Raw genomic sequence first — 12,270 nt, forward strand, 5'->3', positions numbered from 1 at the left:
ACTTTACTAGGTGTATTAAAGTACATTTAATCGTCACATTTGATCTTCAAAACAGGGCAAGGATTGCTGTTACACTCTTGTATAGGACAGGATGCTGATCCATAGACAATAAGAAGAGACTAAGTGAGAACATAGGATTCAACTTCCAGACTAATGTTTTCTGGTCTACTACTATGCCTCATCTCATATTCACACAGTATCTGTTATGCCTTCATCTAGGGCAGAACCTCTTGGAAATAGAGTAGAAATCTGAGATGGGGCTCCAGACATCAGAGGATCTCTGTTCTGAATTAGAAAAACTCGGTTCTCACCCTAGGGACCCCCCCAGTCTGAATATGAACCTCAACCTCCATGGCCCTGCTAGGTGGTGGGCCTCCCACTGAATACACAGTCCCCATCTCCTGGCCTTTCCCACTCCACACCCTCTCCTTCAATGATTCCATCAACCAAGCTACCTCCCAAATTCTAGTCCCCACTTCACATGGGATGACCCACTGCCCTTCCCAAATCAGTATTTCTTCCCACCTGTCCTCTCTCCTTAATGGCAAGCTTCCCTCCCTATTAGAAAACCCCCTTTCCTATGGATCCTGAGTGAGGGAAGGGTCCTTAGAGCCTGTCTTTCTACTCCAATTCCCACCCCCGTTTCACATGAGGGAAACAGGCCCAGGGGAAGAAGTACTTGCCTAAAAATATATCACCAGTCACTGGCCAGGTTAAGTCTAGAACCCAGATTACCCAACCTTTAGCCTCGAACTCCACTACCTCTTCACATACCAGGCCACAGACTTCTTTCCCTCCATCACCCAAACTGAATTAATCACCCAGGCCCCTTGAGTCTTTCTCAAACACATCTCTCCTTTTTAATTTTTTTTTAAAGATTTTATTTATTTGACAGGGCGAGAGAGCACAAGCAGGGGGAACAGTAGAGGGAGAGGGAGAAGCAGGTTCACCACCAAGCAGGGAGCCCGATGCGGGGCTTGATCCCAGGATCCTGGGATCATCACCTGAGCCGAAGGCAGACGCTTAACCATCTAAGCCACCCAGGCGCCCCTCTCCTTTTTAGTTCTTTTTGCTTCCCATTGCCATTGCTCTAGTCAAGTCCTCATTACATCTCACCTGAATTGTTGGGACAGCCTAACTAGCATCAGGCCCCACTCTGCTTACAGGACTCTAAGGCCCTTCACATTCTGCACACCCCACATCCGCCACATGAACTTCCTTTCCTGGATGCCTCAATCAACAGGTCTTTCTTGCTCACTCCGTGTGTTCTGGCCCTAGGCTCAGTTCTGTTGAACACAGGTAGGGTAGCCTCTTTCAACTTCTGGTTGAAAGGACAAACAGCAAATGATTCAGGGAAGGATCTGAGTCAGAGTTTTTGACTTGAGGGCTACTGAAGACTTTCTGGATTGGGTGGCTGGGAGAGAGAAAATAAATTTTCCCTTGGCTCCACCATGTACCCCTCCCACCAGAAGATGTATCTCTGTTGTCTCCAAACCCAGTATTACAATAGCCTTTGTGCCTCACCTTGCTGCCTATAGGCACCCCTCACTTAACCACTCTCAGAACCAACCCAGCTACTGGGATATTGAGCATCTTAAACCATAATTCTGAGCCTGTAGCCTGTGACTATGCTGCTAGCACATTATGTTGTGCGAGTCTAAGAATTTTAACCAGGTATCAAAGTCTTCTGCTATTTGGTTCCATCTTTCCAACCCTGATTTTCATTACTATAGCCACACTAGAAGGTCCTTAAACAATGTTTTCCATTTACCCCTTTGTGCCCTTTGTTAAAAATGACTTGCCCCCTTCATTTCTGCCTGATGAAAGCATTAAGACCCTACTTGAGTGCCAGCCATCTCCTCCATGAAGACTTTCCCAGTTTTCCTCAGCTAGGAAGAATCTCCCTGCTCTGAGCTCCTATTTATATACACATTTCTGCCTTGCCTTACTTAGCTCTTGCTGTAGCATCAACTCGGGTAGGTCTGGAGCCCTTGAAGGGTATAGAGAGAGCATCTCATCCAGCCTCTGTAATCGCACTCAGAAGCAGGTGCAGGATGAATGTGTCTGCCTCACCCACGGTAGGTGCTTAGACAAGCGCCTGTTGCCTGAACACAGGACTCGCCGCTTACACCACTCATGTTTAGGTAGCCACCTAACAGAATGGGCTGGACACGGTTAGGTTACACAGCCTGGGGAATTGGGCCATTCCAGCCAGTCGTTAGGATGTCCCTACCAGCCTCCGCTACCCAGCTCCAAATGGGGTGTGAGTGCTAAGGAAGTGGGGCCGGGTAGCCCCGCTGGCTCCTCCTCCGAGTCCACCCTGCGGATCTCTGAGTCTCAGGTGTCCTTCCAGTCCAAGGATCTCAAGAAAGTCGAAGGGGCGGTACCGGAGAGATAGGGGCCTTTACCACGGATGCGCTTCCCACTCGCGGCTAGTTTAATTTATTTATTTAATGTTTTTTGGAGGGAGGGAGCATTCAATGAAGGGGAAGAGGTGGAGCGAGGGAAGGAGGCGGGCCCAGGCTGACTGACGCTAGCGCCGGGGAGCCAATGGCCGGTGGGGGGCGTTCCCCCCCATTCAGGACTCCTCGCCTGGCTCGGAAGGTATGTTAAACAGCTGCTTTTAATTTGGTCTCCCCAATCTCGGGCGTTTGGGGGGCTAGCTCGCTGGCCAGTGGCTCGGGCCGGTCCGCCACGGTGCGGGCGCCGCGGGCCCCGGGACGGAGCTAGGGGAGGCTCGGAGTCCGGCGGCCGAGGGAGGCACGGGGCAGGCCAGGAAGGAGCGCTCTTGGCGCCGCCCGCTCGCCAGTGTGTGTGTTTTCCAAGCCGGGCCGGATTCGTGGGGAGGGGGTCGGCCCGGCCCGGGGTCGTCAGTGCGCCGGTCGTGCTGCCTAGTTTATTTCACCGAGCAGTCGGTTTCGGTAGGTTTCGGCGGCGGACTGGGTAAGGGGCGGGCAGGGGGAGATTCCCTCCCCCCTCGCTCCTGGAATGCCTTTTAAAAAATTATTGTAAAGAAGAAAATAGGGGATATTCCGTACGCCGACTGGAACCGAGCCTGAGCTGCGGCGCGCGGGCTCGGCAGGGGGCGGCGGCCTGAGCCCGGCGGGCCAGGCCCACTGAGCCCGCGGCTCCCGGAGTTGGTTGAGAGCTGGAGTTAGCGAGCGACCCGGAGCCGGCGGCTTTCCCCGCTAACCATGCTGTGCGAGGGCGGCAGCCACCCGGAGGGTTTTGTTTCGGCCCGCAAACTTGACGGAGGGGGCGGTGGGCGCGATCCGGTGAGGCGCGGGCGCCGTGGGCCGCGGTTGTTACGGACTCTGGGGGCGGGGGCAACGCCGGACTTGCGGGAGGGGCGGCCGGGGGCGGGGGAGGCCACCGGAAAGAGCCCCCAGCGCCTGGCCACTAGCTCCGCGCGCCGGTCTGTGTTCTCCGAACTCCCGGGCCGTGGCAGTAGAGCCAGCATTCGGCGCCGGAACCCGCCAGGCCGCGAGCCCGCGCGGAACTCGGCCTGGGGGTGTGGAAAACCTCCAGGAACTCGGTGGCGGCTTCGACCCGCGGCCCCAGCTGATCCCCTTGCAAACATGGAGCTGCCTCCTTCCCCGCCCACCCCAAGCCAGCCGCAGCGGCGGCGGCTGCTCCCTTCTCCTCCCCCGGCCGTGCGGCTCGCCCGCTGATGGGGCGGGGGCGGGGGCGCGGGCGTGTGAGCGCGCCCACGAGGGGGTGGCCTGAAAGGGGCAGTGAAGGTCGGAAACTGGGAAAACAGTCTCCACGCTAGGAATCGGGAAAAGGAAATGCATCAGCGGGCGGGGAGGGGCGCGGGGGGCGCGCCTGTCAGCCGGGATGGCGGCCGCGGGCTGGAAGGCGGGGCGCCGGCGCTAACCGCCGGGGTCGGGTGGGGCGATGCCGGGAGAGGAGGCGCCGGGGCCCCGGCCCACGGAGTGCCGAGTTGCCCCTGCCTCCACTCCTTGGCCTAGCCTGTTTACTATCTACTCCAGCAGCCGCCGCTTGTGCAACCCGCCCGGAGGGGAGCTGAGGGGCGGGGCCTTTCCCTCTCTCTTCCACCCACCTCGGGCTCCTCCTGAGGGCCCGCCTTCTCTTGTCTTCCACTGGCTGGGCGAGACTCCCTTTTTTCCTTCTCGGTTCTCGACTGGATGACATTCTCTCGAGCTCCGCCTATCGGAGGCCGGGCTGGAGTTTAAGTTGCTAGGATTTTTTTCCGTGAAGGGCGGAGGGAGGATTCCTACGACTTACGTGAGGCGCAAGGTCCCGCCCCCACTCCTGATTGGTGAGATGGTAGTCTCCGCCCCCTCCGCCGGAGCGAGCTAGGATGGGGGGGAAGTTCACCCCCTGTTCTCCGCCCCTTCCCCTAGCCTGTGTGCGCGCTCGGCACATGTGTGAGTCCCGCCTTGCTCCTTCGAACTGTCCTCCCGCCCGGAAGTCCCGGGTTCGGAGTCCTTGGCGCGGGGAGTGGGGGGGGAGGGGGCGAAGAGAGCTGAGAAGGCACACAATGATTCCTCTAAGGCTGGAGATTCTGGTAGCTTTGCGATGAAGTTAGGGGTTAACGGCATGAGTGGATTTCGGGGCCCTCGGCTCCAGGGGTTCTGCAGGGGTGGGGAGGAGGGGTGGGATCTGGCCTTCCGGGCCAACTACTAAAGTTCTGACCCTGCGGCCTGGCTATTCTCGCGCCTCTTGACTTCCCGGAGATCACCCTGAATTTAAGCTTGAGAACGCCGCGGACGCCGGCAGCTTGGCCTTAGGTGGCTTTAACTAAAACTCTGAGCAACCTAAGATTGGCCTGGGTGCCTTAGGCAAGGTACAGGGTGGTTCATCCCCTATTGACAGAGAAGTCGGGGGCGGCCCAACCCTGCTTGGATTCGAAGTGGTTCTTGAGGTCCAGGTGGAGCGTCGTGTGGCACCCAGTCCAGGGAGCCGGGGACGGCCCAGAGTGAAAGGTACCGTCGATAAGTTCTGCAAAAGTGCCGCTTCTTCCTAACCTGGAAGAGATTTGACTCGAGCGTCGCTTTCGTTGGTGTGACCTTTTTTTTAGAGCTCCGTCTTTGGGCAGGGCTTGGCTCTCATCTTTAGCTACTCATGGAGTTCACAGTTCACTGCCTTGTCCTTACGGCTCGAAGCCATCCTTGGAGTCAGGCCCACCTGTTGCCAGCGCTGGTTTCCTTGCCGTCTCCCCTGGATTGCGGAGGGAGGACAAGATAGGACCTGGGAGCGGGTTCCCTGGGGCCTGCCACTTGGGGACTGCCACGGCTCTCGGGGGAGTAGCCTTTTGCTGGAGAGCGGGAAAACTCTAGTCCCGCCCCCTCCTTTCCTGGCGCTCCTTGAGCGCCCCCCAAAGCAGGGCCAGCGTCCGTTCTCCGCCCCATTTGGTGAATAAATAAAAGCAACCTAGGCATTGCAAGCACTTTGTCTCTGTGTGTTTGAAGCACTATAACCTACACAGAGAAGGCCTAGGGACTGCCATTAACACTTGTTGGCCAAAGGAGTAGGTGAACAGCCATTCTTATCTTTTGTCACCAACTGTGGAATTTTTATTCTTTGTATGAAGTGTGGGGTGAAGGTTCATTTATGCTGTGGCCTTTTTGGTCTCCTTATTCAGTTCGAGTCCGAGTATGCCTCCAGATATACCCTGGAGATCGCAAACGCTTTACACCTCACGCTCCGCCTTCCGGAGGCTTGCCAGGGCGGTGGCTGTTAGGGCCCTGCCTTCATTTTGGTTATCTCCGCCCTCTTAGGACTGCATACTCAAGTTTAGGGATTGTCGGTGTTAGAAGTGTGCAGCCAAACCTAGCTGCGGACTGGCAACCACTGGGACTATTTTTCGGCTTGGGTCTCCAGCTCTTAATTCTGTACGTACTGAAAGGAGCTGTACGGATCCGGTTGCTCCGGATATTTGTGTTTACAAGGAGGCAGCGTGCGGAAATGTAAATTGTAGAGAGAACTGGATAGGATGAGGTTCTTTTTCTTTCTTTCTTTCTTTTATTTTTTCTTGTAAGGGGTCCTCCACGGTGGTGTGTTGCTGCCTCTCCCTTTCAAATCCCAAGGCTTCGGATCTCAGCTGCTGAGCTCCGCGCCCCCTCCTGTTTCGGGCCCTGGAACTCTCTGCACTTCAGTCTCTAGTGTAAACATTCCACAAAAGGACTGCTAAGGTTCAGCCTCCTCGCGCGGGGCGGAGTCAGCTCCTTTCTAGACGGGCGTCCTGGCCAATGGAGGCTGCTACCGGCGCCGAGATATCCAATCGGGTGGTTGGGGGCGGGGCCGGCCTCACTTACGGACATTTTACCCCACATCGGTTACTTACCTTCCTGGGGCAGCGAGAGAGCCAGGGGTAGCCTTCCAATGCGATGACCGGCGAGGGCGGGAGCCGACTTGTTGGGCCTGTGGCTGAGACCGCACGGGGCGGGATATGTGGAGTCCTCCAATGAGACGTGAAGAGCTCCCCTGCTTCCTCCAATAGTGTTGAGGCGTGGGGGTGGGATTCAGCAATTCGCCTCCAATAGGCGGGGTTGAGTTAGGGAAGCTCCCCGCCAATAGGGGCGTGGAGAAGGTGAGCGGCTCCCCCTCCCCTCCCAGCCGAGGGGGAAGGGGCGGGCAGCCGGCAGGCAGGGCACAGCGATTGGTTAAACCTTTGACGGGCGGATAATGCGGCCTGTGGTGGAGCGAAGTTGAGTCTTCCCTCTGCGGGGCGGGCCGGGGGAGTGGGCGGGATTTCCCGGGTAACAGAGAAGCGGCCGCGGCGGTAGAGGCGGCGGAGACGGTTTCTCCATCTTTCCCCCCCTCCCCTTCCCCCCTCGGAGTTTCCCTCCCTCCCTCCCTCCCTCCTTCCCAGTCTGGGCACCGGGGCCTGTGACCGTTTCGTTAGCGGAGAGGAGGCTGCCAGTCCGCTTCGGCGGGCCTGTGCCTTCGCCGTTCTCGGGGCCTCCCTGCTGAGCCCGAGGCTCACGCCGAGAGGGACACGCAGTGAGGAGCGGCCGAAGCAGCTTTGCGGTGAGAGCACGCCGGGCCAGGGTCGGGGCGGGGAGCCTGGTGGCGGGTAACGCTGGACTCGAGGGTGTGTATTTTTAGGGGGGCTGACCTCCTCGGCTTCCCGTAGAGCAGGCGGGCGGGAGGTGTGTGGATGTGTGAGGGGGGTGGGGGGCGGAGCGGGGTAGCTCTTCGTGCGGGAGGGGGAGGAGAGCGTAGTCCCGGTGCGCGCGGAGGGGGCGGGCTCTCGCGCCGCCGCTCAGGGGCGGGGCCGGCGCGCGCGTGCGATTGTGGAGAAAGGGGCGGGGCCGGCCCTGGCTAAGTGCTGTTTGCGGTCGACCACCCCTCCTATCTTCCCGAGGTGGGCGGGGCCTCAGCTGGGCAGCCGCGCACTGGCATGCTGGGGTTGGGGGACGGGCGAGGGGTCTCCCGCGTGTGGTTTCGGGGCGCGGCAGGGAGGGGGCGTGAAGTCTGCTTTCCTCCGCCTTCTTGGGATCCGGTTGGCCGGAGGGGCCGTACGGAGCGGCGATGCCACTCCCCCAGGCCGTCCTCCCCCCTCCCCCCGGTTTCCGCCTCCTTGGCAAGTGAGGCGGGGTTCGGGAAAGCCCGCTGTCCGGTCTGGCTTGGAGTCGCGGCGCCCAGATCTGCCCCGCCCTACGTCTCCGTGGGGTGGGAGGGGCTCCCGCCGACTCTGAGCTGCGGAGGTGTCAGGACTTACTCTTATGGCTCGGCCATGCCTTTTGCCTGGGGCAAGAGGGCTGTGTGCCAGAGCTGTTGTCTGTCTTAGCTCCACGCAGCGTAGATGGCACCGTTCAGCCTTGGAGAGTGGGAGCATGGTCACCGCCGCTTGTAATTATTGGGGCGAGGTGCTCAAGGTCCTTTCTTGAGGGTGGCTGCTCAAGTGGCTGCTCGTGCTGTGACCATGCTTCCGCAGCGGTGATTGTGGGGGGAGGGGCGGAGAGTCATCAGAGACTAGAAATGTGGCCGGGGACAACCTTTCTTGGAGTTCCCTTAGGTTCAGTTACTGTGGCTGTACGGGGCGGGGTTTCCTTTGAGCCAATAGGGTGGTGGGTAGTTAGACTTGGCCACTGTTAGGTGCCTTAGGACTTCAAACCCAGTTAGCCAGAAAAAGTCTTTAACTAAGCTGAGATTGAGAAAAGGAAGGGTTGGATTTACATTTTACTATTTAAAACTATATGTTTATAAAAGATGGTGATTTTAAAAAAAACTCAGACTGAATAAAATACTCTGATTTCTTCCGCTCTTGCATTTTTGAATGCTTTCATTGTACATACAGGTGGTTCTGCTATGTAAGCTTAATTTCACAAAGAAGTAAGTTGCAATTTAGGTAATTAGAGGTGTTCTTGAAAAATCTTCTCCTGGTTTTATGTAATTCTGTTAGAACATCTAGACCATTTCTATTTATATTCTATAAAACATAGTGTTCTTGCCCTGTTTTGTTACAGAGAGGGTGAAGTCGAGGACTAATGTAGTTTCGTGTATGTGACTTTCGTAGCATTGCCCTCTGACCTGTATTGGGGAGTTGCCTTAGGACATTTCATGTTTAATGAACTATTTAATTTTTTTAAGTTTTTTTTTTTTTTTAATTTAAGTAATCTCTATACCCAACATGGGGTTCAAGCTCAAGAGATCAAGAGTCACATGGTCTTCTGGCTGAGCCAGCCAGGCGCCCCATAATGAATTATTTTAAATGAGGTTTTTGCTCTGACTTGATATGTTCTCTTTTCTTAAGAGAAATTACATGTTTTTGATATTTTTTCATGAGAATATAAACACGGAGGAATGTATTTATAGACTAATATCTGAGCCATCCCTCTGGCTGATACCTGAAGTTAAATTCTAGATTTGTGCTTTGTTCAGGTGGGACTGAGAGCTTGATGTCCTGCCCTATATTCGTGTGAAGAGAGTAAGTCCCATCTCAGTTAAGGAAGTAGCAGTGGCAAAGGTAGCTTTTTCATTTGAGTGATAGTGACTGTATTAGAATTGGTGTGGAGACAGAAAGCCTGGGTGTTTTTTCTGATGTTATAAACTGCCAAAGATAGTGGAGAGGAAGGTTTGGTCAACACAAAGTTGTTCCCACCATTTCAGTGCTGTCTGCTGGGAAACACGGAAGACCTAAATCATGCACTTAATATGTTGTCTCTTGGGGCACCAGGGTCAGAAGTCCCATATATGCTTTAAGGATTCAAGTAAGAACCTGGATGTACTATATTAGGAAAGTTTTTATAAATGCTTCTTACCTTTCCAAATAGCAGTATGGTATATACTATAGTTTTGTCAGAGTTAAGACCCTAGATAGATTGGCATTTTGTAATTAAGAAGGTTTTACCCTAAGAGTAAGGGGTTTTTGTTTTTTGTTTTTTTTGAGGAAAGAGGTATGTAGTAATTTGATAAGATTCTTGGCAAAGCATAGTCCTGTTTACATCTTAAGTACAGACAAGATAACTGGAGATCTTTTCAAGGCAGATGTTAATGGCTGCGAATTTTAGTCAGAATTAAAAGATTATGTCCATGTCATTCAGTAATCTAGTGAAGTGCTTTAAAAGGCTTTCTCGGGACGCCTGGGTGGCTCAGCTGGTTGGGCGTCTGTCTTTGGCTCAGGTCATGATCCCAGCGTCCTGGGATCGAGTCCCGCATTGGGCTCCTTGCTGGGCAGGGAACCTGCTTCTCCCTCTGCCTGCTGCTCGCTCTCTCTCTCTTGCTCACTCTCTCTGACAAATAAATAAAATCTTAAAAAAATAAAATAAAAGGCTTTCTCCTTCTTCTCATACTACTAAGAGTTGTTAAGCTTTACTTTCTGTAGATTTTCCTAAAAATGATAAGTGATAGTTAACATGCTTTTTATTTTTTAAAAAAAGATTGAGAGAGCATGTGCATGCAAGGTGGGGTGGGGGGAGGCATGGTGGGGGGAGGCGCAGAGGGAGAGAAAGAAAGAATCCTCAAGCAGACTCCCTGCTGAGCACGGAACCCAATGTGGGGGCTCCATCCCAGGACCCTGAGATCATGACCTGAGTCGCAATCAAGAGCCAGCCGCTTAACCAGCTGAGCCACCCAGGCACCCCATTAACATGCTTTTTAAAGCTATACCCTCTGTCTACATGAAAAATAAGAACTTTCATTTTTTTCTAAAGATTTATTTTTTAAAAAATTTAATTTATCCTAGAAAGAGAGAGAGAGCACACACACACATATGAGCTGGAGGGGCAGAGGGAGAGGGAGAGAGAATCTCAAGCAGACTGCGTGCCAGCTCAGGTTGAGATTACGACCTGAGCCAAAACCAAGAGTGGAAGGCTTAACCGACTGCACCACCCACACACCCCAGTAAGAACTTTCATTTATTGAGCCCTTATTATGTCCCAGGCACTGAGTTAGGCACTGTACATTTATTAATCCACTTAATCTTCATGATAACCCTGTCTAGTGGGTACTATGAAGTCCTTGTTTTAAAGATGAGGAAACAGTGACCGAGAGATTAGAACTGTGGTAAGTGGCCATGACAGATGTGAACCCTGGTGTTCTGGTTCCAGAGTCCCTGCTCTTAACTCTACACTTCATTTATGTCTGGTCTAAGGATAGTAAACAGAGAAGGAGCAGTGTGCTGTTAAAAACAATTGAGATAAAACATATATAACAAAATTTACCGTTTTAACTATTTTTAAGCGTACAATTCAGTGGCATTAAGTACACTCACTTTGTTGTGCAACTGTTACAACTATCCATCTCCAGAACTTTTTTCTTTTTTAAGATTTTATTTATTTATTTGAGAGAGAGAGAGAGAGTGAGATAGAGAGAGCCCAAGAGGGGGTAGGGTCAGAGAGAGAAGCAGACTCCCCGCCGAGCAGGGAGCCCGATGTGGGACTCGATCCCGGCACTCCGGGATCATGACCTGAGCCGAAGGCAGTCGCTCAGCCAACTGAGCCACCCAGGCGCCCCTTTCTCCAGAACTTTTTCATCTTCCCCAACTGAAACTGTACACATTAAACAACAGCTCCTTTATCTATCTATCTATCTATCTATCTATCTATCTATCTATCTTTAAACATTTTTGGGGGGCTCCTGCGTGGCTCAGTCGTTAAGCGTCTGCCTTCAGCTCAGGTCATGATCCCAGGGTCCTGGGATTGAACCCCGCATTGGGATTCCTGTTCAGCAGGAAGCCTGCTTCTCCCTCTCCCACTCCCCCTGCTTGTGTTCCTGCTCTCGCTCTCTCTCTCTGTCAAATAAATAAATAAATCTTAAGAAAAAAATTTTTTATTTTAGAGCATGAGTGTGTGCACAGGGGTGGGGGCAGAGGGAGAGGGAGGCAAAGGGAGAGAGAGAAGCAGACTCCCCGCTGAGTGCAGAGCCCCTCGTGGGGCTCGATCTCAGGACCTTGAGATCATGACCTGAGCCGAAATCAAGAGTCGGTCGCTTAATCGACTGAACCACCCAGACGCTCCAACAAACAGCCCCTTTAAATCTCTCCTCAGCCCCTAGCAACAACCATTCTACTTTATGTCTGTGTGAGTTTGACTACTCTAGGTATCTTATATAAGTGGAATCATACAGTATTTGCCCTTTTGTGTCTGGCTTATTTCACTTAGATAATGTTCTCAGGGTTCATCCATGTCGTAGCAAATGTCAGAATTACCTTCCCTTTTTTTTTTTTTTAAAGATTTTATTTATTTATTTATTTGAGAGAGAGAGAGAGAATGAGAGAGAAAGCACATGAGAGGGGGAGGGTCAGAGGGAGAAGCAGACTCCCTGCCAAGCAGGGAGCCCGATGTGGGACTCGATCCAGGGACTCCGGGATCATGACCTGAGCCGAAGGCAGTTGCTTAACCAACTGAGCCACCCAGACACCCCAGAATTACCTTCCTTTTTAATGGTGATTAATATTGCATTATATGTATATATCACCTTTTGTTGATTCATGTATCAGTAGACATTTGGGTTGTTTCCACCTCTTGGCTATTGTGAATAACGCCATAAAGAAAGAACATGGATATATAAATATCTCTTCAAGTACCTGCTTTGAATCCTTTTGGGTATATACCCAGAGGTGGAATTGCTGGATCAAACAGTAAATCTGTGTTTAATTTTTTGAGGACCTAGCAGTGTGCTTTTGAAAGCAGCTTTGAGCGAAAAAATTGGGACTCAGATTCTAAAGGGGAATTGAGTCAACACCCATTTCTTGACCACCTTCTTAAGTAGCCCTGGGCTGACACAGGAAGAGTCTTTGTCCCGGAAAAGTTTACATGCTTAGAAGGAAAGGCAAATATTCACATGATGATTTTACTA

At 52.9% G+C, this 12,270-nt stretch overlaps 1 protein-coding gene across 4 annotated transcripts in view; it reads left to right on the plus strand.

Annotated features, from left to right (window-relative positions):
• Window positions 1-2,586: 2,586 nt before the first annotated feature.
• The window catches only part of SIN3A (SIN3 transcription regulator family member A), a 68,229-nt gene continuing 58,545 nt past the window's right edge, over window positions 2,587-12,270 (plus strand). The window contains exon 1 of one of the 4 annotated variants that reach the window (XM_078079064.1): window positions 2,587-2,604. The gene's annotated coding sequence lies outside the window, so the exon portion shown is untranslated. Of the gene's footprint in view, window positions 2,605-2,900; window positions 2,922-6,737; window positions 6,997-12,270 lie in introns of those variants that run through there. The other 3 variants (XM_036081056.2, XM_078079066.1, XM_036081054.2) reach the window with 3 other exon arrangements.

This window comes from Halichoerus grypus, chromosome 8, assembly GCF_964656455.1.
Source record: "Halichoerus grypus chromosome 8, mHalGry1.hap1.1, whole genome shotgun sequence".
NCBI lineage: Eukaryota > Metazoa > Chordata > Mammalia > Carnivora > Phocidae > Halichoerus > Halichoerus grypus.